The sequence below is a fragment of the Scyliorhinus torazame genome, chromosome 14 (genome assembly GCF_047496885.1).
Source record: "Scyliorhinus torazame isolate Kashiwa2021f chromosome 14, sScyTor2.1, whole genome shotgun sequence".
Lineage (NCBI taxonomy): Eukaryota > Metazoa > Chordata > Chondrichthyes > Carcharhiniformes > Scyliorhinidae > Scyliorhinus > Scyliorhinus torazame.
The window spans coordinates 79,239,589-79,254,455 of record NC_092720.1 but is presented as its reverse complement, the minus strand read 5'-3'; the positions used below and the strand labels follow the sequence as shown (position 1 = coordinate 79,254,455).

General features: G+C 43.7%; 1 pseudogene; it reads left to right on the top strand.

Moving 5' to 3' along the window:
- The first annotated feature begins 2,010 nt into the window (after nt 1-2,010).
- LOC140389036 (ubiquitin-conjugating enzyme E2 E1 pseudogene) lies at nt 2,011-12,890 on the top strand (annotated as a pseudogene).
- Nucleotides 12,891-14,867: the final 1,977 nt, after the last annotated feature.

The window sequence follows — 14,867 nt, the reverse complement described above, 5'->3', positions numbered from 1 at the left end:
GTTTGCACTTTCTCCCTGTGTCTGCATGGTTTTCCTCCGTGTGCTCTGGTTTCGTCCCATAGTCCAAGGAAGTGCAGGTTAGGTACATTGGCCATGCTAAATTTCCCTCAAATGTCCAAAGTTGTGTAGGTTAGGTGGAGTTACGAAGATAAGGCGGGGGAGTGGGCCCAGGACGGCTAATCTTTCAGAAGATAGGTGCAAACTCAATGGGGCAAATGACCTCTTTCTGCCCTGTAGGAATTCTTTGGTTCGAGAGTCAACATAGTATGTTAAACAGGAAACCGGAGTGGAGAGGTTTATTCCAATTTTTTGAGGATATAACTAGTAGGGTAGATAAAGGGGAACCAGGAGATTTAGTATACTTGGACTTCCCAAAGACATTGAATAAGGTGCCACACACAAAATTAATAAGCAAGATAAGGGTTCATGGAGTTTGGGGTAATATGTTAGCATGGATAAAGGATTGGTTAATGGACAGGCAGAAAATGATTGTGGTATTATAGGTATTACGGTACCTGAGAGGCTGAAGTACCATTGGTAGAACCTATATGCTTGCTATTGGCTAGAGTGTATAATAGCTCCACCCTGATAGGCAGGGTATAAGAACCTGTGCCGTCTCAGCAGCCCTCATTCTGTACCTGAGCTGCTGGGGGAAACATCTAGCTTATTAAAGCCTTCAGTTGGACTACAACCTCGTTTTAGTGGTCATTGATCGTGCATCAAAGATAAACGGCATTTTCAAGTTGGCAGTGTTTGATTAGTGGAGTGCTCCAAGGAGCAGCTATTTACAATCTTTTATCATCTTTGGCAGTTCCTCAATTTGCGAATGATGTCTACTCTGGTTACAGAGTCTCTGCCATGAGTATTTGTGTGATTGAAGCGGCCAATTCTTGACCCACAGATCATCAGGTTGGTGGGATTGGATATCTCGTGAGGTAGTGGGATCCGGAATGTAGAATTTGCCACCTTTTTTGTTTCCTCCTCTGCTGCCTTTATCTTTGAGACGTTGTGACTCATAACGATGTAACTTGATGGATAAGTTGTCGCAATTTTGAATGTCTGGTAGCATGCTCCTCCTAGACATTATTGGAGATTTTCAGAGTGCCTCTCTGGTGTTTTCGTTTTCCTCCCCTGGAACATTGGCTATTTGAGAGTTGAGGAAACAAAACCCGACAGGGGAGCCATTTCGGCCATTTGGACACAGTATACAGTCTGCAGCTTAGTTTTAGTACAGAGGTGACTGATTGGAGTTAATAGGAGATATTTGATACTGATGCACGAGGGCAGTTGACCTTTGAGTAAATAGCCACTGTCAGGTGGATAGTTAATAGTATGCGACCTATCACATAGCCTTGCATATCCCCAATCTGGATTTGGAAGGTGTCTGTTTCAGATCTCCCTCTCAAGACTGTTGCAGTCACATTATCATGAAGCAGTTGCAGGATTGTGATGACGTTTTTTGGACATCCAAATATTTGGAATGCAATCCATCAAGGCTTTACATTTACTGGGTCAAATACTTTGGTCAGATCACCAAATGTAATGTAGAATTTCTGGTGGTGTTTTTGAAAATATTCTTTGAATTGTCTGACAACAAAGACCATGTGACAAATTATTTTGGAAGGTCCAATGCCACATTGTCTGGAAGGATTTTGTCAGCCAAAGGAAGTAGGCAATTCAAGAGAATGCATCTCTGGATTTTCCCTGATATTGATGGGATCGAAATACCTTGATAGTTTCCACTGTATGATTTTTCTCCCTTATGGAAGATTGTTACAATTGTCACATTCCTAAAGCTGGGAGTGGGGTGGGTGGGGGGGGGGGGGGGGGGGGGGGTGGTGGCAGGTTTCTCCCAAAGCCATAGGATGAGTACATGGAGTCTTGATGTGAACAAAAGCCCACCAGCTTTAAACAGCTCAGCTGGAATGCCAGCAGACTTTTTAAAGCTTGTCGCTCGCCCATCAATGGTGATTCACCCATAGATTCTACCAAAGGATATTGGGGGATAGCATGGAGAGGAATGGTTGCTACTCTGGGTTAACAGTTGAGCAGTTTTTGAAAAGGTTCTTTCTCGCGCTGACAGAGAGCATCGTTAAGAAGGGAATGATCATCCTGTGAGCCAAGAGGAATTTGTTCATTTGACATTGATTTATAAAAGACATGGCTTTAAAAAAGTTTCACATGTCATGATGGTCAGCATATTGTTAGATCTCCAGCTTTCTCTTCTCACCACATGTCCTTTTATCTTCTGGATTTGTCTTATGAGCATCAGCCGTGAGCCTTTTTGACTTGCGACCTTGGGTTCTTCTACTTGGTCACATATTTCAGCTTCATTTTATTTGAACTAATCCAGGTGATGATGCATATAGTCTTGCCAAAGGAGTCTAAGACCGCTGACTTTATTCGATCCCATTGTTCTGGATTGAGTTAGATATGTGAAGATTTTCCAGATTGATTATGAACTGTAACATATATAAATGACTTGGAAGAAAACGTCGCAAGTTTGCGAATGATACTAAGATTGAAGGAATTGTGGATAGTGATGAAGATTGTCAGAGAATACAACAGAATATTAGATAGGCTGCAAAATTGGGCAGGGAAATGGCAGATGGAATTTAACCCGGACAAATGCGAGGTGATGCATTTTGGAGATCCAATTCAGGTGGGAGCTATAAAATGAATGGCAGAACCATCAGGAACATAGAGACACAGAGATCTGGGCGTGCTGGTCCACAGATCCTTAAAAGTGGCAGCTCAGGTGGAAATGGTGGTAAAGAAAGCATATGGCATGCTAGCCTTCATAGGACGGGGTGTCGAGTATAAAAGCTCGAAAATTATGTTACAGTTATATAGAACGTTGGTCAGGCCACATTTGGAATACTGTGTCCAATTCTGGTCACCACACTACCAGAAGGACATGGAGGCTTTGAAGAGAGTACAGAAAAGGTTTACCAGGATGTTGCCTGGTATGGAGGTTATTAGCTATGAGGAGAGATTGAATAAACAGGGATTGTTCTCCCGAGAGAGACGAAGGCTGAGGGGCGACCTGAACATAGAACATAGAACATACAGTGCAGAAGGAGGCCATTCGGCCCATCGAGTCTGCACCGACCCACTTAAGCCCTCACTTTCACCCTATCCCCAATAACCCCTCCTAACCTTTTTGGACACTAAGGGCAATTTAGCATGGCCAATCCACCTAACCTGCACGTCTTCGGACTGTGGGAGGAAACCGGAGCACCCGGAGGAAACCCACGCAGACACGGGGAGAACGTGCAGACTCCGCACAGACAGTGACCCAGCGGGGAATTGAACCTGGGACCCTGGCGCTGTGAAGCCACAGTGCTATCCACTTGTGCTACCGTGCTGCCCCGTGCTGACCTAATGGAGTTTATAAAATTATTACGGGTATAGATAGGGTGAATAGAGGCTTTTTCCCAGGGCGGAATTGAAAATTACAAGGGGGCACAAGTTCAAGGTGAGAGGGGACAGGTTCAGTGTAGATGTGCAGGGAAAGTTTTTTTACACAGAGGGTGGTGGTGGCCTGGAATGCACTGCCAAGTGAGGTGGTTGAGGCAGATATGTTAGCGACCTTTAAGACTTATCTGGTGTTTTTTGAAAACTCACCACTATTCTTAGAAGTCCCCCTATACCAAAAAGGGCCGACATTCTAAATGGTGATCAGGGATTCTCACTCCCTGACTCCGATACAGGCTTCAGTGGGTGCTATTCAGGTCAAACTATGTTTTCAAGTTATCCCCTGGTATAATCCATACCTTCACCGAAGATTTCATCTACTTACCACTTAGTAGCATCAATCCTGGGTCCCGCATTGCTAAGTAAGTAAAGTAGACTAATAACCACTGTTTCAGGTAAAAACTTTTAAGTTATTTTATTATAATTTTTTTTTTTTCTCTTTTTAAATGATGCAATCACTGTCTTTACAGAAAAATAAAAAGATCTTGCTTCTGGATCCTTCTGGTTGGTTGAAGGGACCTTCAGGCCCAACTTGACAATCAATCTTTTAAAAATCTGGTCTTCTTTAGATGTATTCGCTGATGAGCTTGTTTGCTGTGTCCTATCTTTCCCATGTACCGAGATATGAGAGCTATCTCTGAGCTGAATCTGCCTACTCTTTAAATTCTAGCCTTCCTTAGATGTACTTAGCTATTTTAGCTCTGCTGCTCTGCCCTGTCTCTTTCCCATGACCAAGCTGACTGTAATCTGTCTCTTCTCTCTCTCCCCCTCGAAGTTCTGGTTCCCGTTCTGGTTCTTCCTGCCCTAGTCTCTTGGTTTATATTCTCTCTCTAACAATTAAGTTTTTTTTTGACGTTATTGTAAAGTAACTCTTATTTCTTTGATTGTAAAAAGTATCTTTGATCTAAACCTTTTAATCCAACTAAGTATTCGTTTTGACATGACTTCATCTCATAGATCTGATTACATTGTTTCCTTTGTGATGTTCAAAATGCTTTGGTTTCAAGAGGTGTTACTTTTAATTCCTGTCATTTCTATAGTTTTATTTTCCAATTGTGTCCTCAGCTCATAATTTTGACTTTGATTTTGGCTTTGAATTATGTTTCTCATAGACTGATAGTCTCCAGTTTTCTTTCATTTACCTGGTATTAGCAAATTTTCACACCTAGAATTATCACCAAATTCAACTGAACCTCATCCATTCTTTTCCAGATCTTTACTAAGATAGTTACTTTCAATGAAGGTGTGAGCCATTGTTTTTGTCTTCATTCAAAATCCTGTTTGTCTTGTTTGCAAAGCCTGCTTGACCAAGGATATCTGCATTTTACAATCCTTCCCTGGCAGCTGCTGTTAACCCTTTGTGGGATCTTTCCCTGTATCCTCTCATGTTTCTCAAGACCAGATATTGCCAGACTTCCATGTTTCAAATGACACATCTTTCCATATTTTCAATAACACTGGATAGGCACATGAGCAGAAGGATATAAGCGGTTGGTCTAGCTAGGGCACATGATCGGTGCAGGCTTGGAGGACCAAAGGGTCTGTTCCTGTGCTGTATTGTTCTTTGCTCTTGGAATCATCTTCATTCGGGCTGCATTGATGCTGAGACATTGATCACCCACCCCTTGGATCTTTTGGCCCTGTGATGTCATGGTGCAAGGTGGATAGTTAACATCGATTGGACAACTCCATGATTGGTCTAGCAGGGATCAGCAATCCCCCACATTGATCAAGCGATACACAAATTACATAGATCTTTGACCTGAACAATGTCATAAACCGGGAAGTGCCAATGCTTTGATCTGGGATGTCTGCATATGGTTTGTATTTATCCTTCGGGTGGAAGAGGGTGCTGGTTATAATGAGGCCATGCTAAACACACTTTGTCAACGGGAGGACAGACTTTGCATTGGCTTTTCACAACCCGTTCTTCCCAATGATACCTCTGAAAATATTGGAGTCATGATCAATGCTGGCATTAAAGTCCCCAAAAATCATAGAATACCTACAGTGCAGAAGGAGGCCGTTCGGCCTGACAAGTCTGCAACCGTCCGAAAGAGCACCCCAGATAGGACGATCTCCTACCCCATCCCTGCAACGCCATCTAACCTTTGGATACCAAGGGGCAATTTAGCATGGACAATCCACCTAACGTGCACATCTTTGGGACTGTGAGAGGAAACCCACGCAGGCACGGGGAGAATATGCAGACGCCACACAGTCACCTGAGATTGGAATCAAACCCGGATTCCTGTCTCTGTGAAGCAGCAGTGCGAACCATATGCCCAAGAATATACTTTTCCATAACATGGATCCACCTCCGGGAAGAACCTACTCATACGGGTTCTTGTTAAGTGCACTCTATGTACCACTTTTAGCTGTGTCAGGCTGAGCCTTGCGCACGTGGAGTTGGAGTTTACCCAATGCAGTGCTTCGCTCCAGAGTCCCCACCCTATCTCAAACCCCAGGTCCTCCTCCCATTTCTTTCTTGTTGCGTCCTGTACGGTGTTGGCCCTTTCTATCAGTCGGTCATACATGTCACTACAGTTTCCTTTATCTAGTATGCTTGCGTCCAGTAGTTCTTCCAGTAGTGTCTGTCATGGCGGTTGTGGGTACGTCCTTGTCTCCTTTTGTAGTGTTGCGATCCTGCCGGTCCCCCTGGAGTCTTGATGGCTCATGTGAAACAATTTCTGCTGTTCTTTCCATGTGGTGATTATTCGTGAGTGCTCTAACATTCAACGTTTGGAAAGTTTTCTTTCTTTGACAACCAAGATAGTGATCACGCAGGACGTGATTCCCCAGCCAAGAGAAAGTAGGACAGTCTATTTTTAAGGCACCTTTTCTTGCCACTTCCTTATTTGGGGTGAGTAGAGGGTACCTTGAAGACGACTGCTCAGTCACATATGGTGCTGCCCAAAGACATTTCTGTCCCAACACAGGTATCCACTGACCTTCGTGCATCTGTTGTCTGCATTCAGGGGCAAAGTTCTCCGGTATCGGCGCGATGTCTGCTGACTGGCACCCAAAACGGCGCAAATCAGTCGGGCATCGCGCCGCCCAAAAGGTGAGGAATGCTCCGCATCTTTGGGGGCTGAGCCCCAACATTAAGGGAGTCTCTTCCGCCTCCGCCGGTGGAGACCGTGGCGAAGGCGGAAGGGAAAGAGTGCCCCCACGGCACAGGCCCGCCCGCGGGTCGGTGGGCCCCGATCGCGGGCCAGATCGCCCCGCGTCCCCCCCCGGAGCCCGCCCGCGCCGCCTTGTCCCCCCGGTAAGGTAGGTGGTTTAATCTACGCCGGCGGGACAGGCATTTTAGCGGCGGGACTTCGGCCCATCCACGCCAACTGGCGCGGCGCGATTCCCGCCCCCGCCGAATATCCGGTGCCGGAGAATTCGGCAACCGGCGGGGGTGGGATTCACGTCAGCCCCTGGCGATTCTCCGACCCAGCGGGGGTCGGAGAATCTCGCCCGAGATTCTTGATTAGGGTCATCAAGGTTTACAGCCCTGTCTCTGTCATCAATTTTCCATCGCCACAAGACTTGACAAATTGAGTTCGGCAGAAGAGTTATTCTGACATGGGGACCTCAGACTGCTGTCACTGTCTACTCCACCTTGATGGGTTGGTGGTCAGATTTTGGTGATTGTCGACCCATGATGACCATGCCCACCTTGCCTCTGCAGCCTTCCTCCACCTTGGCAGCTGGTGAGACGAGAGTCTTCTTCGCCTGTTCTGCCATTGAGGGTCCACACTTTGTTTGGCACCTCCTCCTGAACTTGTCACCATGGGTGGCCCTAACAGGACCAAGGAACTCCCAATGGCATCGCTCAAGAGATCAACGGAGCACACTTGCCTCTCCAACTTCAAGGTGGCGATCCATGGACTTGGACAAAGAGAATACTGGATCTAAATTTTTTAATATAAAATGAGGTAGGAATGCAAGCTGTGAGGAGGATAAGAGGCTGCAAAAGAATATGAATATATTGTTCGTGGCAACAAGGTGGCAAATGGGAGTATTGTTATGGGCCAGGGTTTAGAGAACCCCAAAGTGTATCATGGAGTTCACCTGACCCACAACTTTTAATAGATTGTGGTATGGGAAGCACATGGCCCACTCTGCAGGTGTGGTACAGCAGAAATGGAAAAGTATTTTTTAAAGCAAAACAATGTTTATTCTATGAACTCAAGTTAACCTTTTTAAAACATACAGTGAGCATCTTAGCAACCATTAATTCAAATACAACCCCAAAGACTACAACACTAAGTAATGCTTCATAACTTCCCAAACAATATCCAGAAGACCGAAGGAACACCTTTCAACAGAAGCACATTAGGTTAAAATCATTACTGTTCTTAGTTTTAAATCACCAGGATCGATTTACAGTCATTAGATTACAGAGAGAAACTCCTACACCTTCTGGCTGTGACTGCAGCTATCCAGCTCTAAAAACGAAACTAAAACACACCCTGCAGCCTGCTCAAAAGCGAAAGTAAGAAGCTGACAGGACAGCCCAGCTCCACCCACACTCTGACATCACTGCAGTAATATGAGCAGCCAAACATTTCTTACAGGGACATTCTCATGAAAGTATAATCTAGGGAAGTGGAAGGTTATTCACTTTGGTCATAAGAATGGAAAAGCAATGTATTTTTTTTAATGTGTGGAACTTATGCAGTTAATGTCCAGAGGAACTTTGTTGTACTCATATAAGGAATACAAAGTCAGCATGTCGGTACAGCAGACCATTAGGAAGACAAATGGCACATTGCCATTTATTGGAAGGGGATTGAAATGCAAGAATAAAGAAGTCTTGCCACAATTGTACAAGGTGTTGGTGCAGCCACATTTGAAATACTCTGTTTCCATATTTAAGGAAGATATATTTGCAGTCGAGGAATGCAACAAAGGTTCACTATATTTGTTCCTGGGATGAGGGGGTTACTCTGTGGGAGGGTGAGTAAATTGGGTCTGTGCTCTCTAGAGTGTAGAAGAATGTGCGGTTGATTTTTATTTTTGTTGCAAAATACAAGATACAAGGGGTACTGACCGGGTAGACACACCGGTTATTTCCACTATCAAGAACAAGGGGATGCAGTCTTATTAAAAGGTAGCAATTATTTGGGACTGGGATGAGATATTTCTTCAATCAAAGGATTATGAATCTTTGGAGTTCTCTACTGCAGAGGGTTGTAGATATTTCACCATTGAATACATTAAAGGCTGAGACACAGATTTCGGGAATCCAGGGAAATGCAGAATGGGTGGGAAAATAGAGTTAAAATTGAAGATTACCCATGATTGTATTGAATGGTAGACACAGCAGACTGAACTAGTTTTGCACTTATTTCTTATGTAAATATTGTTTTTTGGGTGTAAAATGTGTGTAAAGCATATCAATTTACCAGTGCGAGCAATCTGCACAGCTTTAGCCTCACTGCTAAACTCATGGACATTGACACTTTCTTGTTTAGATGCCCTGGATGGACATAGCCATATACATATGGTGGCGCGGTAGCACAGTGGTTAGCACTGTTACTTCACAGCACCAGGGGCGCAGGTTCGATTCCTGGCTTGGGTCACTGTCTGTGCAGCGTCTGCACGCTCTCCCCTTGTGTGCGTGGGTTTCTTCCGGATGCTCCGGTTTCATCCCACAAGTCCCAAAAGACACGCTGTTAGGCAATTTGGACATTCTGAATTCTCCCTCCATGTACCCGAACAGATGCTGGAATGTGGTGACTAGGGGTTTTTCCACAGTAACTTCATTGCAGTGTTAATGTAAGCCTACTTCTTACAATAAAGATTATTATTACATATGCCATGTCCTGAGGCATGGCAGCTGTTAAAGAACCACTTTATCAATGATGAGCATGACTGGTGTTGAGATCTATCTTCTACCTTTGTGGCTGCCAACACGTTATTAGCTTTTGGGGGGTAATGATGGCACAGTGGTTAGCACCGCAGACCCGGGTCACTGTCCGTGTGGAGTTTGCACATTTTCTCCCCATGTCTGCGTGGGTCTCACCCCCACAACCCAAAGATGTGCTGGATAGGTGGATTGGTCATGCTTAATTGGGGGGGAAAAAGAATTGGGTACTGTCAATTTTTTTTCACAAATAGCTTTAGGGGAAACCAGGAGTTTCAGGAGACACTTTTTGCCCATCCTCCCCATCCAGGATCTACACGCAGCTGAGAATAAAACGCTACTAGGTTTGTTTTGCTGGTGAGCTGTCTGACGATGCACGGTCGGCATCTTCAGTTCCTTGGCCGACTATCAATGACGCTCCAGATCCAATTTTGTTAGGGCCTCAGGCCTATCTGTCCCACTGCAGGGATCATTCTTTGCATCCGTTTCTCACCAGTATGTCAGCACTTTGCAATTTTGAGAAGTTCTCATGTTGGACGATGCAGCATAGTACAGTCATAATATTCCACTATACCTTGTATCAAGATTTGAATCTTTTATCATTTAATTCCGAGATCAGAGTACTACCTACTGAACCAATCCTATCAACCTTGGGTTGCAACTTTGAAGAATCTATGTACGTGGACCCCAAACTCCCTGTTCCTCCACACTTCCAAGAATCCTGCTTTAACCCTGTATTCAGCATTCAAATTTGACCTTCCAAAATGAATCACTTCACATTTATCTAGGTTGAACTCCATCTGCCATTTCTCAGCCCAGCTTTGCATCCTGTCCATGTCCTGTTGTAACTTGCAACAGCCCTCAATACTATGTACAACTTCACCAACCTTCGTGTAATCGGCAAACTTACTAACCCACCTTCCACTTCCTCGTCCAAGTCATTTATAAAAACCACAAAGAGCAGAGGTCCCAGAACAGATCCCTGCGGGACACCACTGGTCACCAACCTCCAGACGGAATACTTTCCATCCACTTACACTCGCTGTCTTCTTTCGACCAGCCAATTCTGTATCCAGACAGCCAAATTTCCCTGTATCTCATGCCCCCTAACATTATGAATGAGCCTACCATGGGGAACCTTATCACATGCCTTACTGAAATCCATATACGCCTCAACTACTGCCCGACTTTCATCAATGTGTCTCATCATATCCTCAAAGAATTCAATGAGGCTTGTGAGGCATGACCTGTCCACAGACGTAAGACTGACTGGTCTGTAATTCCCAGGGATTTCCCTATTCCCTTTCTTGAACAGAGGAACAACATTCGCCTCCCTCCAATCATCCGGTACTACTCCAGTGGAGAGTGAGGACGCAAAGATCATCGCCAACGGCGCAGCAATCTCCTCCCTCGCTTCCCTTAATAACCTTGGGTATTTCCCGTCTGACCCAGAGGACTTATCTATCCTGATGCTTTTCAAAGATTCCAGCACATCCTTCTCCTTAACATCAACCTGTTCGACCCTATTAACCTGGTTCATGCTGTTCTCTCGAGCAATAAGGTCCCTCTCTCTAGTGAATACTGAAGCAAAATATTCATTTAGGGCATCCCCTACCTCCTCAGACTCTAGGCACAAGTTCCCTCCACTGTCCCTTATCGGCCCTACTCTCGCTCTGATCATCCTCTTATTTCCCACATAAGTGTAGAACACCTAGGGGTTTCCCCTAATCCTTCTTGCCACTGCTTTTTCATGCCCCATTCTAGCTCTCCTAAACCCATTTTAGTGAAAGTGCAAAGAAGAATCTCCTCCTTTTTGAGTGCAAGAATCTCTGTCAATTCCAGTTGTACATGAGCGTGGAATTTTTATCAAAATGGCAGTGCTGTGTAAGCGGAAGGGATAAAATTCCAAATTTTCCATTTGTGTTATAAGTTGCTTTTATTTTGACATGGCTGCCTATTATTGATCTGAAGCCAATGTTAGAAGCATCCAGCTGATGAAATTACATTATGGTATATTCTGAAGTGTCATGGAACGCAAATGAGTTATGTACATTTTGTGAAATCATGTTGAAGATTGTTCATATAAAACAAATTCTGTTTATTGGTGCAAGCCTCTCAACTATGCAAACTGGTGATAAACCGAATTGATGCGTTCTCACTCCTGAAGGGACAAGGAATTGAGCTGTAGTGTTCTGCCCCTAGGGCTTGTTTATCTTACAAGAATCAGCATGAATTTCATGTATATTCTCACCTCTGAGAGAAGAACTTTCCAGCAGGTGCTGAAATATCAAATTGGAACCACAAAATCTTGATTATTAGTTTCATGTCATATTGACGTAGGAGGTAAGCTCATGTATTTTTGATGTATATTTTTTAAATGGTAACATTTGATGACCTGAAAAATGGAAAATATATTTACAACTCGGGCTCCTAATATAAGATGTGATCTATGCTTGTAATTCTCCATGCACTTTAAGCATGACCTCTGTCTTTGTCGGGAGATGTCGAACAGAAACTGTCCATTTTCCTAAAGGACGTAAAAGGAAATAAAAAGGATACTCACTTCTGGCAACTATGAACGCAGCTCCGACCTCTGAACTGTTATTGGTGGAGATCCAGGCCGGGATTCTCCGGCCCTGCCTGCGGTCAGGATCGTTGTTTTATTAATTTACGGGAGGTGGGCATCACTGACTAGGTCAGCATTTATTGGTGGTGGTGAGCTGCCTTTGGGAAATCCTGCCGTCCCTGAGATGTAGGTACGTCAACAGTGCTGTCAGGAAGGGAATTCCAGGAAGGACTGGAAGCAAAAGACTCGAGGCAAAAGACGCGAAGCAAAAGACTTGAAGTAAAAGACTCGAAGCAAGGACTCGAAGCTTGGTGTGTGAGGTGACCTTGACCAGACCAGAAGAAAGGAAGCAAGCCAGGAACAACCAGTGAGAATCACCTTTACAAAGAGGAACCAGAGGGACTCTGGGATTGGATCTGCAGCTTACCAAATCACCTTTACGATTGCATAATGGACATATCATTCCAAATGGAACACCAACAGAACAAATGAAAAATGTTTAAGAATGATCTGAAGTAAATCACACTTGAACTCACAAGTGCTGGATCAAAAGGCGATAATGTTTGTGAATGGAGGTCAATGATTCTGGGGCCCCCTGGGTCAGTTTATGAAGGTGGTGTGTTCTTCCTTGAAATTGTATTTTCAGCAGAATATCCTTTCAAACCACCCAAGGTGACTTTCCGAACAAGGATCTATCATTGCAATATCTACAGTCAAGGAGTGATCTGTCTGGATATCCTGAAGGATAACTGGAGCTCAGCACTGACCATCTCAAAGGTACTTCTGTCAATTTGTTCTCTTCTCACAGATTGCAATCCTGCGGACCCTTTGGTTGGGAGCATAGCCATGCAGTATATGACTAACAGGGCTGAACATGACAGAATAGCAAGACAGTGGACCAAGAAATATGCCACATAAACTGGATGGTTATCAGTCCTACCAACATTTGTCTCCGATGGAAATGAGCTGCTTCTCTTTGATTTGAAAAGGGGAATGGGTTGGGGTGAAGGGGAATGGAACAAGCATTCCTATAACAGGTTTTAAATGCAAGTCTTTTATTAGCATAAGTCTAGTCAGAACTCTTGATGAGCTTTGTTATTGTAGCTTAAACAATAAACTATTGATATCTGACAGTAGAAAGGAAATTCACATTGAAAAGATTGAAGATTATGACATGATGGGTCATGCACGACCCATATTTGTTACCGAAATATTAAGTGATATCTCTTTGCTGGTTTAAGTTTTAGTTGCCTGTGTTCACTGTGTACGGTCAAAGTTTGAAAATGCTTGTAATGCCAGCCAATGTGCAAGAGTTGAAACTGTTGAAAAATGTAAGGGAAACCATGCGAGAGACTTTAAAACCCGAGCGGAATGATGACCTGATGCAATAGAATTGTCTTTATTCAGGGAATAAGGAATGGATTGGCAGAATATTTGTAACTACAGGGAACAGGTTTTATTTTGCAGCAAGTGTGGGAGTGAAACCCCAAATCCTTTTTAAGTAACAGTTTTGCCTTATTTGAATTTCTCTATTTGAGTCTCAATTCAGTGTATTTTGTTGTGGGTTTTGTAATAAGGCAGTTTTTTTTAACTTTAATATTATACAGCATTAGGTCCTGCTTAAAATTTACAAAATGATCAAACATGTAACTTTAAAACAAATGGATTGAGGGCTTTAAGCCTCTGATTGTTTCAAATTCTACAATTGCCTGTTTCAAAACACAGTTATGTCAGTGGTCATGCTTTAGTCAAATAAGAGTATTGTATTAAAATATCTATGGCTGCTTTATTGATGCAGAGAATTCTCAAAAAGAAAAGGCTGCATCTTAATTTTGATGTTTTGTTAAGACTTTAGACAATATTAGGACTTGAGGATGAGCTGTTCAAAATAGTTTTTAAGTTCTATCAGTTATTGTTGAGACTTCATTGGCCCCATTCATATTACATATTCAAAGAATGTTGATCTCTTCAAAAGTTGTACAGCCACTGGTCTGTAACCACTGTAATTGCTATCTTTTTCTTTGGAAAATTAAATTTAGAATGTCAGTTGTCGGAAACCACACATTATAATTAAAAACACTGATCGTGAAACTTTATTAAAAAAAGGAAGAGAATTCCAGGATTTTGCCCCAGCGACAGTGAAGGAACGGTGGTATATTTCCAAGTCAGGATGGTGAGAGACTTGGAGGGGGACTTCCAGGTGGTGGTGCTCCCCGGTATCTGCTGCCCTTGTCCTTCTTGATGGTAGTGGTCATGGGTTTGGAAGGTGCTGCCAAACAAACCATGTGCCTGGCTGTACCTTTTAATAATCAATCTGAATGCAAAATGTTTTTTTGGGTGAGTTCTTGCAGTGCATCTTGTTGATGGTACACACTGCTGTCGTTGGTGGAGGGAAGGGGTAGTAATCAAGCGTCTTGAGTGTGGAGCTGCCCTTATCCAGGCTAGTGGAGAGTATTCAATCACACTCCTGACTTGTGCCTTGTCGATGGTGGACTGGCTTTGGCGAGTCAGGAAGTGAGTTTCTCGCCGCAGGATTCCTAGCCTTCGATCTGCTCTTGTAGCCACAGTGTTTATATGGTTAGTCCTGTTTTGTTTCTAACCCCCAGGATGTTGGAGATGCAGAAGTATATTAGAGAAGTCCCTCCGGGTGGCAAAGAAGTCAGAGTCAGTAAAATGGAATATTCTGGAGGGATTGTAAAACTCAAGGTTCTGCATACCGAGATGGGTGACTTGGCCATGAACTGATTTGAACGGGAGGGTGAGAATTTTAAATTGGGCATATTGAGGGATTGGAGATGTGTTTTGGGGCAATGCAGATGACCAATCTCAGAGTGATAAGTGAGTGACGTGTGGTGCAACATAGGATATAGTTTTGGATAAGCTGAAGAATACAGAGCTTGGAAGATGGGTGGTCAGCCGGGAAGGCATTCAAGTAATCTAATCTGGAGGTCGTCATGTTATGGA